Below are 20,340 nucleotides of genomic sequence, written 5' to 3' on the forward strand. Positions count from 1 at the left end.
CAATTCTTTTTTTTTAAAAAAGATTTTATTTATTTATTTTTAGAGAGGGAAGGGAGGGAGATAGAGAGAGAGAGAGAAACATCAATGTGCGGTTGCTGGGGGTTGTGGCCTGCAACCCAGGCATGTACCCTGGCTGGGAATCGAACCTGCGACATTTTGGTTCGCAGCCCGCGCTCAATCCACTGAGCTACGCCAGCCAGGGCTAATGATCCAATTCTTAATGGTACCTTGAGATTATATTCTTTCTCTCTCTTTATTTTTATTAGATATAAAGTTTCAAGTATCAAAAAGCATAAAAAAGTAAAGAGTAAATTTTACTTCCAGTCTGCCCCATCTACTCTTTTCCTGTTTCTTCTTGCCCACAGATAATCACTATTGTTTTTGACTCGCATTCCAAAGTAATTTTTTTCACACTAACAAAAATGAATAAATATCCACCCCTTTTTACATCAATAGTAACTGACTAAACACTGTAAAGACATATCTCATTTCATTTCTAAAATATGCAGATACATTTTAGAAACTTTATTTTAATAAGCTTCAATTACATAAAGAAAAGCAGAAGTTCATAAACACTTAGATTTACCCATATGCCCACCACCTAAATTTAACACCTATTCATATTTACATTTATATTAATGCCATATTGGCTTCATGTATCTATACGTAAACATATTAATGAGTTACTAATCTCTAGAGAATTATTTTAAAGAAATTACAGCCATCAAAACACTAAATATTGTGGCATTCATTATTTCAACATTTTCTTATGTGACCACAATATCACAAGGCACCAAAGATCATTAACAAAAATTTCTTCAAATCATCTAATGCCTAGTCCTTATTCAAATTTCACCAGCTAACTGACCTCAAAATGTGAAGAACCATTATTTATCACAGATTTTTTTTTGCTGTTGTATTTCTAGCAAAAGAGAAATAAAAGTTTAAAGTGTTTATTTTTTATTTTGGTTATTACTATCTCATTTTTACTAGTGCCTTTCCTCTCTATCAAAAATACCATCTAAATTTCATTTTGACATCAGCATAGGAAGCTTTATTCACCATGACTAGCCTTCCACAGTTTGATGTGCATAAAACTGCCTAAAAATGTTGTTTATCAAATCACAGGAGACACTCTGAATTAGGAACTGGGGAGGAAAAGACCAGCTCTCCTGTGGCAGGATTTCCCTTTTTCCTGCCCCATAATCTCTCAGCTCAATGACCTTGCCAGTGCTCTGCCCAATACCCTCGTTTTATTATTCAAAAGGCAGGGAAATCAGTTGTGGTGATGGTAGCACAACTCTGTGAATATACTAAAAACCTTTGAATTGACCAAGTTAAGTGGGTGAATTGCATGGTGTGTGAATTATATCACAATAGAGCAGTTTTTAAAAAGAGGGAAGGGGGGAAATAAATATAAAACTTGTTCTAAAATATCTTCTGTGTTCTAAAGTGGAATATAAAAATTTTCTATGCACTCTTAGTACTGAATAAAAGCCTAATAATTAAAGTAAATTAACTAAAGCTCTTACTCAATCTAATATTTTGCTTATTTGTTAATATAAGCCTAGTTATGCAGACAATTTATAAAAAGAAACAAATCAGAAATAATTTTTGCTTTATAAAAACCAATCAAATAATTATTTTAGCAAAAAAAAAAAAGAAAGAAAGAAACCCCCAATGATAAATGTAAATTTCTGTGACTTGAAGAGAAGTGGGTAATCCTGTAGGATTACTGACAATTGGCACTGACAACTGGCACTATTCTGCAGGGATATTTGGCAAAATGTATCAAAAGGATTAATAATATTCATACTGACTAACATAATAATTCAGTTTCCAGAAATTCACCCTGAAGAAACAATTATAATTTTATCCTCAAGTGTAAGTAATATTATATCCTCAAATACATATCTTGCACATTAGAGTATGATTTATACTAGTTGTGACACTGAAAAGAGCTTGGCTATCTAACAATAAGGGGAAGATGAAAAATTATGGCCTATTTAGATCTAATAGTATTCAGTCATTACAGATCATGTGAGAAAATGTTTAATAACACAAAGAATTCCTTATATAATATTTTTAAATGTAGGGAATGCTGGCTTTCAGTAATGGTAAAGGAAATTATTTGGCAAATACTCCAACAGGTAACAATGATAAAATCTGTATTGTGTGTGTATAGATTTTTAAAACTCAATAAATTGTTATTTAAAGACATAGAAAGTGACCAAAAGAAAGCATAAACTAAGAGTGTTAACCACTGACAGAGTAACTGCAGTGAGTTTGAATTCAAGTTAGTGCCTTTTTCCTGGATCTCACGAAATTGCAGTCTTACTTTCGACAGAGCTAAAAGTTGGCAGAGCCGCTGAAAATCTAGGGGTGAGGGAAAATCCTGAAAACGAGTGAACCATAGAGGGGTGGGACCAAATATCTGAGTATAGCCTCTGCCCCCACTCACTGGAGAACCCCTTAATTAGATACCAGTGGATTACCAAAAAAACAGCTGATAAAAACCAGAGGTGGGGACTGGTTGGAAGGTGTGGGGTTTGGATGATTAGACAACAAACATATATGCATGACCCATGGCCATAAACAACAGTGCGGGGATGGCGGGCATGCTGGGGAGAGGGGAGCAAAGGGAGAAAAATCGGGACAACTGTAATAGCGTGAACAATGAAAAAAAATCCGAGGAACATTGGTGAGACATAAGTGTACTAGATGAGATTTTTGAATTTGCTGCTTTTGCTGATTGAGTACTCCTGAACCATGACTAACTCGGGAGACAGAAAGCTAAAGCTGTACTGTTTCACGTGTCAAGGGTACTCAGCCTGGTGATGGCCTACCAAAAACTTTGCCCAAATACTGACTGAATGCTAAATTGCAGAGGTATATGAAAGATCCCCAAAAGATCAGGTTAAAAACAACAACAGCTGGAAACAAAGAGCTAGCAGAAATCTCAGCTGTTGCACACTGCAGGGAAGACAGTGTTTATGATTTGAATCCAAGCAAGTTGGCTTCTTGATAAACAACAAAATAATTCTCAGAAGCATGTAACACACATCAAGGATTCTCAAATATATCCACAATATCTAGTTTTAACCAAAAATCACTAAATATTCAAAGAAACAGGAAAATGTGACATGCTTAGGAAGAGACAGTTAACAGAACCCACCCCTGAATGGGTCTAGATGTTCGTTTAGCGAACACTTCAAAAGCCACTAGTTAAGTACATTCAGGGAATTAAAGGAAAACTTGTCAAAGAAAGAGAGTAAATTTGAGGGTTATCAATAAATCTGATCATATCTGAATAGAGAGAACATGGATTAAATATAACTGAACAGAGCCTCAGAGGCTTGTGGAATAATATTTAGAGGTCAAACAGAAGTGTAACTGAAGTTCTGGAAGAGAAGAAGAAAGTCCAAGGGAAAAAAACAAGAATCATACAATTTCACTGATATGTCGGATATAAAACAGGAAGCAATAAAGGAATAAACAAACTAACTCATAGACACTGCAGTGGTATGACGGTTTATCAGAGGGGAAGGGAGGCAGGAAGAGGAGGTGGAGGGAAAGCAGTCAAATGTACATAGACTGTGGGTGGTGAGCACACTGACAATAAACAGATGCTGTGTGTTATAGAATTGTGTACCTGAAACTTATATAATGTTATTAACCAATGTTACAATACATTTAATTTAAAAACAAGAGTATATATCATTGTCATCTCTTTAAAAATGAAAATTGAGCAATATATAACAGGATTTTACAGTGGATTCAAATTCTATAACCAGAAAAAAAGAAGCTATACAATTTATTAAAATAATAAGCTTATAAAAGATTAATTTGTTCATTAAGATTAAAAGAAAATTCATTACATAGAAATACACCTGTATTCTAAGGAAACATTATGTCTAAGGAAACATGATTTCCTTAGACATCATGATATTGTGGTAATGATTTAGAGTTTTCCTTAAAATATATTGACAACCCTCAAATATCTTTTAATGGTGTCTTCAACATTTTTAATGGAGAAACTTGACCATCTAGACTTGCCTTTCAAACAGGCATAAGTCATCAGTACACAAGATACTTGTAATTCAACAATATAAGAGTTTCTGTAACTATACATCTTAAATTTTTCTCACAAAATCAAATAGCTCAGACTCTTTTAGTAAACTAATTGTTAAAAAACTAATTTCTTAGTCACAAAGTTATTAGAAATTGAGAATATATCTGAAAAGCTTTAGAAAACATGAAAAGAATATTAAAATCTTTCCAAATTAAAATGCAAATGGTTTACCTACCCCTAGAAGAAAATTAATAGCTATAGTTTGTGTCAGTCTTACGCCTTATAAAAATTACAAAATATAGAAAGAAAAAGTGTGGGCCTTCATATTGGCCCATAGCAAAGCTTCACATACGTAAGTACGTGTTGAACACTGGGAGATTCACTATCACGAGTGCTGGTAGAATCACACATAATCTCCCAGCGTTCAATACTCTCCCCTGAGAACCAACATATAAGCCTGCTCCTTCTTGATTAAAAAGAAGCACAAACATAAGCAACAACCCTAATTCTCTACAATGGGTACTTTCTGAGATTAAGATTTCATATTCTTAAACACATGGTTTTCACAGCTAACATAAATGAACAATAAATGATGTGTCTCAATTATTTCCAAATATATTTTAGGCAGTAGGTTTATTTACTAAGATGACTACTTTGAAGGACATTAACAATGTTCATTGGAGTCAGTAATTTATGACAGTGTTTTGAAGACAAGAAATGCAGACCAGGAAATGGCAAGAGTTGTTATGGATAAAAGAGGTTCCAGGTGAAAGACATTTGGGAAGCAGTGTTCTAACAAAGCTCTGTCCCAGAGATGGGCAATGCACATTAATCCAATTAATTGCTTTGAGAAGTTTACAGTAAGGAAAGCTCTTTAACCTGGTGTTCACATTTACCTTCAGAGCTCTGTCTTCTTTTCGTAGATCATCTATTAAGTTTCCTTAGACATAATACGCTGTGAAACACAGTTTGGGAAATACTAACCTATAACTTCTGCTATGTTGGCTTAAAAAATATATATACATATTTCACAAATGCAGGTGAGTTGGAAGGAAGCATTTTTGATTGAGAATCAAGAACACATGCTTACCATCTATGAGGATAAGTGCTTTAACAATACTAGAGTAGAATGTTTCGTCTTTCATGAACCTTTCTCTTTTTTTCAGAGGGCTACTCTCTTTGTCATGTTCTCAACTCATGTAATCAGTTGTTCTCTATTTAAATAAATCTAAATAAAACTGATAAAGATATGCACATACAAGGTCTGTCCGGAAAAAGTCGAGCCATTGTTAATATAACAAGAACAGTTTGTGCAACATTGATATAACCTGGCAGCCAAGGAGAGTGGACTGGAATGTGCATGTGTGAACAATGATGACTTCACTGTACTAGTCAGTGGGGGCGGTAGTGCTGCTGAGTGAGCATGTGTACTGTGTGGCTGTCACATTCAAAATGACTGAGTGAGGAGAGCAACAGATCTGCATCAGATTTTGTGTTAATCTTGAACATTCCTCTGCAGAAACTATTTGGATGATTCAGAAGGCCACAGCTATGGGCAACTTGAGAGCTTCATCACAACAATGGGCCTGCTCATATATCATGTCTGGTGCAGTGTTTTCTGGCAAAACATCAAATCACCCAGGTGACTCAGCCCTGCTACAGCCCAGATTTGGTGTGCTGAAAAACTTCTGGCTTTTCCCCAAACCAAAATCACCTTTGAAGGTGAAGAAATTTCAGACCATAGATGAGATTCATGAAAATATCACAGGGCAGCTGATGGCAATTTGGAGAGCTGTGTGAGGTTCCAACGTGCCTACTTTGAAGGGGACTGAGGTGTCACTGTCCTATGTACAATGTTTCTTACATCTTGCATCTTCTTCAGTAAATGTCTCTATTTTGCATATTACATAGATGGATACTTTCCATCTATTCCATAGATGGATAGACCTTGTATACCTGCACTTGCTGAGTTTAGTTTTTTGATGATGGACTCATCTCCAGTTACATCAATTTTGAAACTGATGTAATTTACATAATGTATTCTTCCCCAAATTAAATTAACAAATCCTTTTTTTCCCAGTTGTTTTTGTCTGTGAAACAAGGGAATTGAATGAAAAAGACCAATTGGTAGTAGTAATGAATAACCACTAAAGAAGAATATATAAGGAAGCAACATGGTGAAATTTCCATTTTAGAAAACATGTCAACAGTGTGGAACTTTGGAAGGTGTCTTGGGAAACTGGCAGCAGGAAGATCCATTAGAGGTTATTGCAACTGTTGAAGTAAGTGATGATGTGGGCCTGAAGGGAACAGATGGAAGAGATAAGCAGAAAGAAATAAAGAAACAGACTGAAGTGAAATGTTATGAATGGGGAATTAGCAAGTGGGAAGAGGAGAGAGCTCAGAAAACAAGGGAGTGTGTTCAGGAGTACACTGACAGCTTTAAATACTCCCCTCTGGGGGAAAGAGGAGAGAGTGAGAGGTGATTCAAGTATACGTTTAGAACTTAATAATAGGCTACCAAGATTAAAAAAAAAAAACAGATGAGGCTTACAGAGAAAATCTTCACATCTCTACAGAGTGGGAAGGATGAGGTGCTGATGAGTAGGTTGTGTGCAAGATAAAGAAGACTGATGCCTTCAAGAGTCCAGTCAAGGTAGGAGAGAGGACCAAAAGGCCTCCCTCACTGCGCTGAGGGCCTGGCCAACATAGTAAGAAAGTACAAGTGGCTGACTTACAGAAAAATGCATTCACTCTTCTTGATCAGCTAAGACTCTGTCTGAATACAGCTTCAAATTTTGATCACAAAGATGAGGAGGAGAAAGTACAGAAGTAGAAGAGCCACTAAGATGGCAGGAAAGCAGAAAAATTGATTCTAACAAGGTTTAAAAGAATTCATTTTTTTTCCTAGAACAGAAGATGAAGGGTAGATTTGTACAACCTTCATTTTTATATCCAGATAAAAATTGTGGCATGCATAGAATTTCTCATATTTAGTTAGCCCTTTAGAGAGGTGATTCTATTTGTTTACATTTATTTTTATCCCTAAATAGTGAAAGTAAACTTAACAAACCCTAGGGTTACTGGTAAAATTTAGTTCTGGGAGGTATGTGGAATGCAACCAGACCCATGGAAAACTATTTTAATGACGTGGGAGTGCTTAATGATCAATTTAGTACAAACGCACAAATGCAGTGCTAGCCTATAGTGGCAGTAAAATATTCTGGCAGTTTTGTCTTCCCTGTCTTTCTGCCATGTATCAGAAAAATTAAAAGCATAACATTATTGTTTTGTTCCAAACTATTTTTTTTAAACTTGAATTACAGAATTGGATATTTATGTCTGTGCCAGACCAGATTAAATCAAATTAATGAAACTTAAAAAAAATATATATATAGTTGGAATTCCTTTGTGGGCTACAGAGAATTACAGATGCATAAGGCACTAATACATTAGCTTGTCTTGTTGCCTATAGCTTGGACACTCACAATTCTTCTTGCTTCCCATCTCCTACTTTTTACACATCTTTCTTTTAGGATCAACATAATAATAAATACATTTTGTAGTACTCTTTTAGTTAAAAAAGAGACTGAAACTTTATGTCTTTAGAAAAGGTTTAAAAATAAATTTATTATTTTTGCACATTATTCTATAGAGCTTATCCTTTGTAATTCCAGTTTTTGAAACTTCTTTTTGAAATATTAATATGAAATCACCACTCTCTTGGTCAGAGGCCTCAGACTAATTTGAAACCCTCTAAATTTATTAAAAATTTTGGATCCCAGCACCAAATGTGTTGTTCGTCTTAAACTATCATTCTTCCAGTACAAATCGACACCCTCCATCATTTTATTGCTTACCAAATCAATATTAAAGATTAATGTCTTCAAGCATGTTCTGACCTATTACATATTAAAACCAATAACTCACCTAAGAAAAGCTCTTGATCTAATTAAAAACCTTTTCAGGCATATTTCCACAACTGGCCCACTTTAAAGTGCAGAAACTTAATACAAATAAAGGAGAAAGTACCACAAGATTATTTAGAGTTATAATATTTAGATCTGGTTAGAACCAATTTAGAACTTCCACTGAAACCCATTTAAAAAGTATTCTCAAGAGTCATCCAAAAAGGATCAAAGTCCACATAATATAATGAGACAATATGCCCATTATAAACTGCCAAATGATGAGACATTTGTCTGGACTTGATAAAGGTAAGTGACATTTCGATGGGCATTGTTTGTGGCAGCAGCCTTTGAAGCAGAATGCCAAGCTCTTAATTAGAGTGCAGGAAGAAACTATCAAAGCTGCTATTTCTAATTTTTTCTAAATCTAAAAGTAAGAAAAAAATCTCTATGAAATTAAATATTCAGATACGCACTGCTCCCCTCCCTTGGTGCTTATGTGAAAAGTTTCATATAAAAGAGGTAGGCCCACACATCTTTTGTAGAGATGACAGCACAATGAGGAGAGGCTGACAGGGGCACCTTCACTGGTTCCACAGCTGTTAGAGCCTCCCGATGCACCGTCACCCCTCGCCATCTGTGGGGGATGGTTCCAGGACCCGTTCTCAAACACCAAAACCCAGGGGTGCTCAAATCTCTTCTATCGAACAAGGTAGTATTTGCATATAACCTGCACACATTCTCCCGTGTACTTTAAATCATCTCCAGATTACTTATAATACCTAATACCATGTAAATGCTATATAAATACTTGTTATACTGTATTGTTTAGAGAATAATGACAACAAAAAATGTTTATCCATGTTCAGTACATCAGCAACCATCATAGGTCTAACTACATAGCACATGTCAGCCACAGAACATTTTATTTTTTGAATATTTTTGCTCTGAGGTTGGTCAACTCCACAAATGAGCAACCCACAGAAATGGAGGAGGGCCAACTCTGTTGGGGTTTATGAGCAACAGAATGTCACTGATGTGGTTAATTTTAAAATCCAAGACCTTTATAGAGATTAATTACAATACTCTGTGAAGACATGGAGAGTGATCATGAAAATATTTTGTACTGAAAGAGATTTTCTGATTGTCTTGAGGCAAAGACAATGCCCTGGTTGGGTGACTCGGTTGGTTGGAGCATCGTCCCCTACATCAGAAGGTTGTGGGTTTGATCCCTGGTGAGGGCACGTACGGGAGGCACCTGGTTAATGTTTCTCCCTCTCGCTTCCTTCCACTCCCTCTAAAATCAATAAAGATATCACTGGGTAAGGATTAAAAAAAAAAAAAAGAATGTGTCCCTATTTGCTGATGTTTACTGGGACAAGTGGTTGTCAGGGACATGCTACCTAACAGATAATTTAAAATGAAGAAAAGTGAAAGAAGTAGGAAGAAAACACACTTAGTCTACCACTTGAAGATCAAGATGACAATTTAACACGAGTAAAAAAAATTCTGAATTTTAAAGAAACTCTGAGGAAAATCATTTGAAATTGGATGTTTATGAAAATATCTGTGAAAGTGGCTCACCTTTAAACTCATATTCCTCTTAAACTTGAGAGAGAAATTTTGTATCCTGCTTTAAAGTCTTTCACAGGAAAAGTTTTCTGTAAGTGTGCAAGGACAAACGATGCTATCAGGAAAGATTTACATTTTCTAGCAGAATTACAAAAATATCCTTTGCATAACTAAAGGATGGGATTTAAAACAAACAGCGTGTTTTGGGAAGGTGAGTCAGTGTCACACTTCTCTCATCAATACGACTGAGTCATCTTTTCCACCTGGACAGAGTCAACGCCACATTTCGAAGCAACACATAACAAGAACTTTGGATTACTCATAGTATTACAAGCATTAAATGAAAATTAAAAAATAATGAATCACACTGCTTTCACTAAAAATATGTATCTTCTCTTAATAAAACATTTTTTCAGACTCTCACCTTATGCTTATACAACTTTATTTTCTGAATGTTTTAAAATGAACATGACATTAAAACACTGCTATATGTATGTAAAACTTATAAATGAGAGTATATACTCTGGAGTAAGTGTTCAAAAATATTTTACTGGTAATAGATCAAAAAAGTTTACAAGCCACAGGCTTATCCCTGTGGTCCTGATGTAACTGTGGGGTACAAATCCCATCGTGCCACTGGCTACAGTGATTGCATGTGAATAAATGCCTAAATGTGCTGCATTTATACAGTGTTAAATTCATTTTTTCCTATTAAATTCAAGAACCATAAGTTTAAATACCTCATAATTAATGAAATTGCCACAATTTTAGTTCTATTTGCAGTCCTTATTTTAGGGTATTCCAATAATTTCAAAATAACCCTTCTTCAGCTGGGCAGTTTCATTGTGTTCTTCCCTTTGTTGTCCCAGATGATGACAATTACTATGAGGACTCTATGCTACCCGTGTTTGAGGAAGACTATGTGTTATAAACCAAACACATGAGAGGCTTGGTAGAATTATAGAGCATGTGTCACACACACACGTTACTTGAAAGTGCATTCTTCCTCGCTAAGGTCTAACTTAAGCATAGATTGTATGGATGCCCACCATGATTTCAGAATCTTGTAATTCCACAGTAATCTACTCTTCTAGATATAAAAGACCCCCAATTTCTTGAATTTCTAGGTTTTGTCATGTAAAACTGATACTATTAACCCAAATTTAAAAAAATGAGAAAACCAAAGCATTTTAGAAAAATATGTGCCATCACATTATTTTTAATAGAGCTATGATGTTCAGTAAAATGCAGGGTTTTAAACACATAGATTTATTTTGACAAATATACAAAGTTGTCATACTACTCTTAAAGTAGTGGACACAGGTCTTATATATCTGTGCTTTTTGCTGCCATTTTCTTAAACACAATCAGTAAAGTTACAGGAATTGGCACTGTCATATAGTAAAACAATACAGTAAATAAGCAATTCATAATTCATTTGTTTTCCAAAGTCTAATTGCAGAATTCCAAGTAAGTATAAAAAGGCACTATGCTGCTAGCTCTTCGCAACATGACATTCCATAGCTCTTGGAGAAGAGAGGGCATCAACCCAAGGGCACAGGCACAAAGAAGCAGAGATGAGAAAACACAAGAATGTGTAGTAGTTTTGTCCAACACATATAGAAGATCTCATAAAATCATGTGGTTTAAGGGCTTAGCAAGTAGATTCAGTGATCTTTGAAGGAAATGTAATCACATTTAAAAAGAAGGAAACACACATCAGAAATCTAAGCAGTTTGCACAATGTATTCATGTATAACTATTAGTAATGATATCCATCTTAGGATGACTTCTGTAACTTTTATTGTACTTCGAGGGGGTAGAATAGATTTATGTGTAAATTTTAGAAAACTGCTCACTGATAAAGCCATTACAGTAATTACACTGGGTCTGTTTATTAATTTGTCACAATTAAGTCAATAAGAGCTTTACTAATGTCCTATTACTTGATTGGTTTTGAAAGTGATTATCTTAAGAACTCAACTTAATTGGAAGCCTCTCAATTTACAAGGTACATTAAACTCTCAGTAGCATCTTAAGATTATTCAACATATGCAGGTCAATTACCAGTAATCACTGTTTTGTATAAATGTTCCATAAAAACTATAGCATGACATGACAAAGGAGGAAAGTGAGATTTAATTAATAAGGCTAAACTCTAATTGACATTTCCAGGGTAAAAGGACAACGTGAGCATTCATATAGCCTTCCTGAAACTGGGTCTGCTACTAAAATTCAAGTAAAGGAAATCTAGCACCTCTTCACCTTACAGATGAAGATAATTTGTCATGATCGCTAAATCACCTAATTGTACTGCCTGTACTCATGCCCAGCTGCACATTAATTTTCAGATTAATAATTACAATTAATTCTTACTATTGCTCCATCGCTTTTCCTTTTCCAGTGAATAAAAGAAACTGCAATCAATTATTGCTCATCCCATTTTTCAAAACAGGTCAACTACAGCCATTACTGCATAAGCAGGAAACACGGAGTGGTTAACGCACCTGCTGAGATCGTGAGGGCTTTAAAAATTACTGGCTGTGGTATAAATATTTTATATTGACCTTCCAATTCCCACTCAAAGATTCATTGCAGTTAGTTTAATATTTACAATGAGTAACAATTATAAGGGCTGAGAAAGTGTCTTTGATACCAAATACCTATTCAAACAATTTCATAAATCTTTAAGTTAAACTTTACTAATTAGATATCTTAAAGGTTTGCCCCGCACTGACAACATGAGCCTGGTGTTGAGAACAATCACAGGAAACCTGGTTGTTGTTTCATTAAAAACCTAGGATAGCGAGTTGCTTGGAAAGATTATTCAACTGCTGCCCTGTAAAGGCAATGTAAAAATCATACGTTCTGACTTGTTCCTAATCTAAGTTCTGTATATGCAATACAGTTCAAATTGCCAAGGCTGATTTGCCACCGATTGTGTGAGTAGTGTGAACAGAGCCGAGTCTGTAAGACACTAGTTATGTGCATTTGACGTACTTGAGATGAAAGCGGCTTTGAGTTGGCAGCATTCAAATAACTGTAATTGTCCTTAAGCAAAGTCTTCCTGGTGTGTTAACTGCTTAAACCATGGAGATGTTGTGGAGAACGTAATGGCCATTGTTAACAATCCAGTCCCATGGGTTTTTGTACCAAGATTCTCTACCAAAAATTGAAGAGTGAGTTAGGCCCCTCACCGGACTCCACAAACCTCAAGTCATTTTTAAGGGATGCAAGCAATCCTCTTGGGATTGACTATGTCTAAATTGGCTACGCATTACCTTTGATAAATTTCTGAATTTTGATTTCTCATATGCTGCAATTTAGCCATAAAACATAGGACCTTATGAAAGTATAGAACAAAACCCCTTTTTTTCAGGAACTAATACACGGCTGAGTAAAAGGCCAGCTGGTTTACTCCATTCACAAGTCAATTTGTGGCCCTTGCCCCACCAGCAGCATAGCGGAAGTGGTTTGTGGCCGGTGGGACTCCTGGAGAGAAAGCGGGAAGGGTGGTACAGAGATGTAATGAGGACTGCTAGAGCCTGTGTTCAAAGACAGATATGGTCTGCTCCTTCACCCAGGGATTAAAAAAAGATTCTGACAACCCCATTTACCTGGTCATTACCTGCAATTATGACTGAATGAGTGGGAAGAAAGGGAACAGTTCAAGAACCCTCAGGCCCCTCAATTCTTACTGCCTCACAATGCATGACTAAGAAACAGGGAAGTATCCTTTGCTCAGAATTGTTTGTCCCTTAAGTCTCAACAGAGGAAGCCTGTACACAGGTGACATTTAAATTAAGCGTCACCATCTTTCTTGCCCACTTACAATAAATAAATGCCTTTAGTTTGGTCAAGCTACTGTCTTCCTGGCATGGACACAGTGATCTGAAGCTTGGCAAGAGGATGAAATGACCCAGAAGAAGCAGAGGTTCCTGCTCCTTGGGTGGGAGGAGAGGGGCTGCCTCTTTTCTTTGGCCCTGGAATGCCTTCAGGTGTGGGGCCAGGTCACCAGCTGCTCATAATAAAGTCACTTTGCCTGAAGCCACAGAATGGCTTTATCAAAATGGCTCTCATTTAAAAGTTATCCTAAAGTCTTTACTTGAAAATATCTTTTCCCCCCTATGCTATGTTAAAATGGCACAAAGTGTGCTTTCTGGTCTTATTGGATTAAACAATAATAATAATGATGCAAGGGGGAGAAGGACATTGTAAACTCTTGTTGGGTAATCAGTAGCTGGAATGTACTTCTTTCTAGAAGAAGCAATATACTGCTTAGATTTAAGTGAAAATGTTGGGTAAAAAAGTAAATGAAATATAAAAACAGCCCTTTCCCTTTCCATAGATGTTTGGAGTTGGCTGCCTCCCTGAGCAGCTGTGAGATTTAAGAATCTGAACAGCTCTGATGGCTGGCTCATTCCTTACATTACAGCAGTTCTCAAAGTGTAACTTGGACCAGCAGCAGCAGTCTCTCCGAGTAGCTGGGATCCAGTTTGAAACACCAGTCTCACCCTGGATGGTGCAGCTCAGTGGATTGAGTGCAGGCCTGATAATCAAATGGTCGCTGGTTCCATTACCAGCCAGGGCACATGCCTGGGTTGCAGGCCAGGTCGCCAGTACAGGGCACAAGAGAGGCAACCACGCATTGATGTGTCTCTCCCTCTCTTTCTCCTTCCCTTCCCCTCTGTCTAAAAATAAATAAATAAAATCTTAAAACAAAAAGAAAGAAAGAAACTCCAATCTGGGGTCTTGTCCAAAACCTTATGAATTCAAATCTCCATGGGTGGGGCCCATGTGTTTTAATACGCCCCTCAGGCAATTCTCATATAGTCTAAGTTTGAGACCCACTGTTCTACTTCAAGCTGGGCATTTTCAACCCATTTTCTAATATTCTATATTCCACTAAGTTGACAATCAATGGGCAGGGAAAAGTTTTCAAAGTTCAATGAGAGGAGAAAGGAAGTTATCCTCAGGATATACATACTAGACACAAAGCAGTGATTCTCACCCCAGCTGAATATGAGAATGCCCCCCGAGGAGGCTTATAAAAATGCCAGGACCTTACTCTTGGCAATGGGAACAGATTGGGAGTAGGGAGGCAGCAATGACATTAAAAAAAATGTCCCAGTTATCGAAAGCACTGGGAAGGCACAGCATCACTGACAGAAAGTAAGTAATCAGAGCAGTCAGACCCGGGAGGGAAGTAGCACGGCCCAGGAGGTAGGAAACGGAGTGGGCGTGTTTACTGCAAGGATGCACACTCCTTTCCAGAGACCGGCTGTACCATGCTGGTCAAGTCCTAGCTGACATGCGGGGCTTGGGAAAAAACATTACATTTTATTGCCTTACAGTCTTCTTAAATATTATGGTTAAACAGTTCTTATTTGTAGAGGAGGTAATTCAACAATAAATATAATTTTAGGGAGGAATTGTTTTGACCCTATAAATTCCAAAATAATTTTAAAATTAAACGTTTGGGCATGGAGCCACAATATCTCACAGGGACTACATGGCCATCCTCTCCATATTTGCAGATATTTCTACCAACACCATCTTCCTTCCCGACCTAAGCAAATGGAACTTGAGCTTGAGAATAGATTAGAATCACTGAGTGGCTAAAAAATGGAAGATGACCATAAAAAGGCATCAGAACCAAGTCAGTTTTAGCCATGTTATTTTATCATATATAATATTTTATAATGAAAATTCAGAACAAGATCATAAATTGATAATTCCAATTTACATTTACTTCATAGGATTTAGCAATGATTAATCTACATATTAATTCAATAGATTTCTACAAAAGCCTTGAGATCCTCAGGATAGATACTACTATTGTTGTTATTTCAGTTTAACTTATAAGAAGACAAACTCAGTTACATGAGTTATCCAAGGCCAAAAGCTATATTGGCAATGTTAATAAATAGCAGCTTTAACTAGGTTAATAATATTCTAATGTCTAATATTAAAAACTATGCATATCAGTATTAAAACCTTAAAATATGGTTATCACTGTTTCCAGAAGAGTTTAAATGGTTAAATAAATTAAAATAAATAGAAGAAGGAAACCTAATATAGTAAATCGTCCAATCAGAAAACATAAAAACATAAAACAGCGTAGCTTGAAATACTTGGTAAGACTGTAAGTTGTTTTACTTTTCTAGAGTTTGTAGAACTTTGAATGTAACAGATCCATTACACATGGCAGAAAAGAGAAAACTATAAGATGCCGCTCTGGCTTACCGCTCAGGGCGTGTCCCTGCTGCGGACACTGTGTGGGGTGACCACAGGCTGTTCGCCTCTTCGAATACTGGCAAATATTCTCTATAACTTTGATCTGCTCATGTTCAGAAAACTTGTTCCTTGATATTTTTTATATTATTTTTATGATGTTAAGGTACAGAACTATATTCTGTAATTCTTTCAAATCTGAAATCAGATACTTTAAAAAATGATTAGCAAATTTAATGATTAAGGAGTTTATATTTCAATTGTCAAGTAAAACATAAGATACGTGGAAAATATTTTTAGATACTTTACTTAATTAGACTGTCTTTCAGAGTTTGTGTCTATAAAAACTAACCAAGTATAATTTAATATTTAAGCATTTTATAGCGCTGACGCATTAAGAAACCTAATAAAGGTGCTCCTGCCTTTTGTTATATAATATATATACCAAATGCTTCACATGGGATAATCTTTCACTATTGGAAAATTAAGTTATGTACTATTCTTAATTAAGGTCCCATTTTAGTTAAAGTAAAGCAATTTGCAATTTAATTATAATAATACAAACTACAACGTAAATAATGATATAGTACACACTTGCTCTGGATAGAGCAGGCAGTGAATACAACTTCACATACAGGAAGTAACAACAGGTGAGAGAGTTGCGCCTCCTTTATTGCCCTGCTGACGAATGAGGGCTAGAATGAAGATCACTCATCTCCCAGAACATTCCTTGACGTGTGCAGCAAAAGCACATGCTACAGACAGTTCTGCTAACCTAATAGAACCACCAGGAAAGTGTCATTTCAGAAAAATCCACAAAGAGAAAACAAGTGATAAAATAGTACACAGCTAAAACTAACTCATTTATCAAGAAAGACAGAATAATTATTAGGAATGCCCAGAAGGTATGCCCTGTGATAGAAATGAATAATGAGAATAGCACCTATATTATTTAAAATTAAGAACACACTTTAGAAAACTCAAAATCTAGTGAGTTTACTCAATCTAGGCTTGAATTATACACATATATTTATATATATACTTATATATATATGGAAATGATGAAATACTTGACTTTACAAACCACAGAGGTAATTTTTCTTCTTTAGGTTGGAAGATAAAATGCACTTGGCCTCTTGCTAATCGTAATAACAAGATCAGACATCAGATTTTGACATTTTCACATTAGAGAAATTGAGTTCTATCAAAATCTAATCTGTTAAAAAGCCAACGATTTTCTTTTAGCAGAGGTGTATGTAAGTCACACATTTTCCATCCTTACTGGTGTGTTGGTGAAGCAAACGTGCTAGCCTAATCAGGTAATGTGTGCACTGCCTAGGTATGTGTTCAAATTACCACTTGGTATTAAATCACAATTCTGATTAAGTTACAACTTCGTAAAGCAGCTCAGCTCTTTAATTAAGAATTTATTACAGGTGTCACAGAAGAGATAATTATAAAATACTTTTTTTCCAAACAGATTTTTGGGACAGAGTTCCTAATGTAGAATATGAGTAAATTATTTAGGTTCTCTGCTATTCTCAGTTTGCACAAATACTGAATTCCAATTTGGCTTACTGGTGTTTTGGCTCCAAATGCGTAAACCTCCGCAAGTCAAAATACTGCTTGCTTTAAATTCAGTCCAGTACATTCTTATTATCTCTCCTTGGCACAGGCTCTCTTGCATTTGTCAATTACATGAGCGAGTGGATAATATAACATAAAATATATATATTGTGCTTTGCCAACCAGGCTGTAGATACCCTGAGGAAAAGCCCATGTCTGTTTTCTTTTTAAATAAAGTGAAAAGAAGAGAACACTCTCCCCAGGAACTAGCATAAAATCTTCATCAGAGCAGGGACTCAAATAAATATTTATTTTTACAAAGGAAAGGTAAAGAAACCAATTATCTTTAGCTAATAACCTGAATGCTAGAAAGATGTGAACAGATAGTACCAAGAAGTTCACATTTTTGTTAACAGGTAGTTGTTGGCAAAGAGCAGTAGCATCCATAACAATTTCGAAACTGGGAGGCAGGAGCAGAACTATACTATAGAGGGCGTAGCCATGCCTCTCTGATCCAAAGTATTGCCAAGAGTTCCAAAGCCAGTCAACAGTACATACACAGCTATTTCAAAAAGCATCTGCAAGTACTTTTTTCCTCTTTGGGCATTCCTTCTACAGACACTCCCTTATTCTGAGAAGGTAATTAAGAAAATATGATTGTGCCAGGCATATTTTTTCCACTCTTCTTTGAAACTTCTACTTGTGACAGCCTTCAAAACACTAGAGAGAAGCCCCATGGCAGCTGTCCCTTATTCCCTGGCCCAAACCCGTTTCAATGAAACAGCATATATGTCCAGGTTGACATTACCAGTGTATCCTGAAATGTAATTGTTGCAGATAAATATGAAATGTTTTCTCCCCCAGAGGAAATTAAGTCTTCCCATCAGCTGTCAAATAGTCACTTAATTTCCTCTAGTTTAACTTGAAAACATTAGAGAACACATAAATGAAATGGAAATTATTTTTCACCATATATAATTTTCCTATAATCTTAGAAATTATACAAATCTATGTAAAATACTGTAAATGCAAAATAAGGTGTTAAAACCTGAATGCCTGTTAATTTTAAGTGGCACACATATAAAAGATAAAAGAAGATTCAGTATTTAATAGTTTTTAGAAGTATTCCTTTATGTAGCAAAAAATATCTCCATTGTACACTAAGGACAGATTTAACTAAGGAAAAATCCTCTTGGCTGTTAGAAATAAACTCTAAGTAAAGTGAAGTATGCTTTAAAATAACCCAATTTCTTTTGCTTATTTCAAGAGAGGTCAGAACTAATTAAATGCTATTAGCACCGTACAATAACTGACTGAATATTTGCAAAGATGTAGGCCTACATGTGTCTCTATTCATTTTAGTAGGTCTTTACATAATTTCATTCCCTTCCAGGAAGCAAGAAGAACTAGTTCTGTGGAATCTTAGAGTAGACAGTTAGAGTGATCACTCATTCTACTATTTTAAATTTGTCACTTTTGGGAACTAAAAATATGTGTACTCAGGAATATGCAATCAATGAGGAGAGGGTCGTGTTTCATCAGAATTTCAAAGTGGCCGGTGAACCTGAAAATTTTCACAAAATAACAATTAAAGTAGCCTAACGACCAGTTTACAAATAAGCCTGGAGAGCTGAAATAATTGCTCTAAGGACAAACCTACAGCACCTCTAGAATACCTAGAACCAGGTCTCTTGATAACCAATTAGTGCTGTGTACCATTCTGCCCATATCATTTTTCTCGGAGCGTAGGGAGGGAGAAATTGTGTTAAATGTGCACGGTGTTTTTGTAATCAGATCTCACTTCAGGTAACAGTAGTTTCTAGGACAAAATGCTGCCTCTAAATACAAAGTCTGAAGATGAGGAAGGTAATAAAAGCAGTCCACGCGGGTCAGAAAAGAAAAAAGAAAAACAAACCTCAAAGGCCATGCTGCCTCTAAGCCAAGATCACACCCACCCCTGCCTTAAGACCCTGCAGCAGCATATGCTCTGGTCTCCAAGATCACAGGGAAAGCCTTAGGGCCCTTCCAAGGAAAAGCAGATCCTGAGACATCACATAATGGAGTAGAGAACTACCTCAACTAACACGGGCAGATTGTGGGGACTCTCCCCACCTCACTGCCTCAGCGCCACTGCCTCTGTCCAACCACACACACACCCACCCATAGACAGGTACAGGATGATTTCAAGGTATCCATATATAACATACGAATCAAAACAACGCATGACATTTAACTGATAATCCTGCCAAACCACCTGCACATCTTGACATTTATAAAACAAGAACGTAGTGTAATTTATGCCTGGGCATCAGTGATTTGTGTAAACATCAGAGTAAGTATTCTAGCTCTACCGTTTATATACAGGATGATGCCAGCAAATGACTTAATCTGTCTGTGACTCAAGTTCCTTATCATTAAAACAGAGATAACAACAGTGCTGACGTTTTTGGATTGTTACCAGGATTAAATGTGGCAATATATATAAAGTGTCTCCAACAAACCTTCATATTTTACAAATAGCTATCATCATTATCAGAAGGCACATATACAATTAATTACTTTTGGGGGAAAAAAGAGTTAAGAAGGAAGCTTAAGATAAAACTGTTTATTAACAAAAGGCTCAAGCTACCATGAAAATTCAAACAATTCCCTAGGACAGTACCAGAAAGTCTTCAGCCCAGGTGTTTCTTGAGGCCACATCCCCATGGACTTGTCACACCAGGGTTCTGCACCCAAACGGGACAAGGAGGTTGGTTTGATCTGGGTCAGTGAGCAGTCAGTCCCCCTCCTTCCTGTGACGGTGGGTGGGGCAGCCTTCTGTACTCCAGGTCTCATGCATGGGAGATCTGATTGGTTCATGTGTTCTGTCTCTGAAATGCTTTCCTGACAATTTAAAACATAATGGGATGCTCTTGGAATCTACGGAGACAGTTTCACTGAGGCAATGCAATATGATAGTGAAAACCTCTCAAATAACGCCTGGCTTCG

The 20,340-nt window shown here is 36.3% G+C and overlaps 1 protein-coding gene across 1 annotated transcript in view; it reads right to left on the minus strand.

Moving 5' to 3' along the window:
• The window catches only part of MAN1A1 (mannosidase alpha class 1A member 1), a 150,749-nt gene that overhangs the window by 37,928 nt on the left and 92,481 nt on the right, over nucleotides 1-20,340 (minus strand). The window lies entirely within an intron of this gene.

The sequence above is a fragment of the Phyllostomus hastatus genome, unplaced genomic scaffold, assembly GCF_019186645.2.
Source record: "Phyllostomus hastatus isolate PE091 unplaced genomic scaffold, TTU_PhHast_1.1 phas_contig_40, whole genome shotgun sequence".
NCBI classification, from domain to species: Eukaryota; Metazoa; Chordata; class Mammalia; order Chiroptera; family Phyllostomidae; genus Phyllostomus; species Phyllostomus hastatus.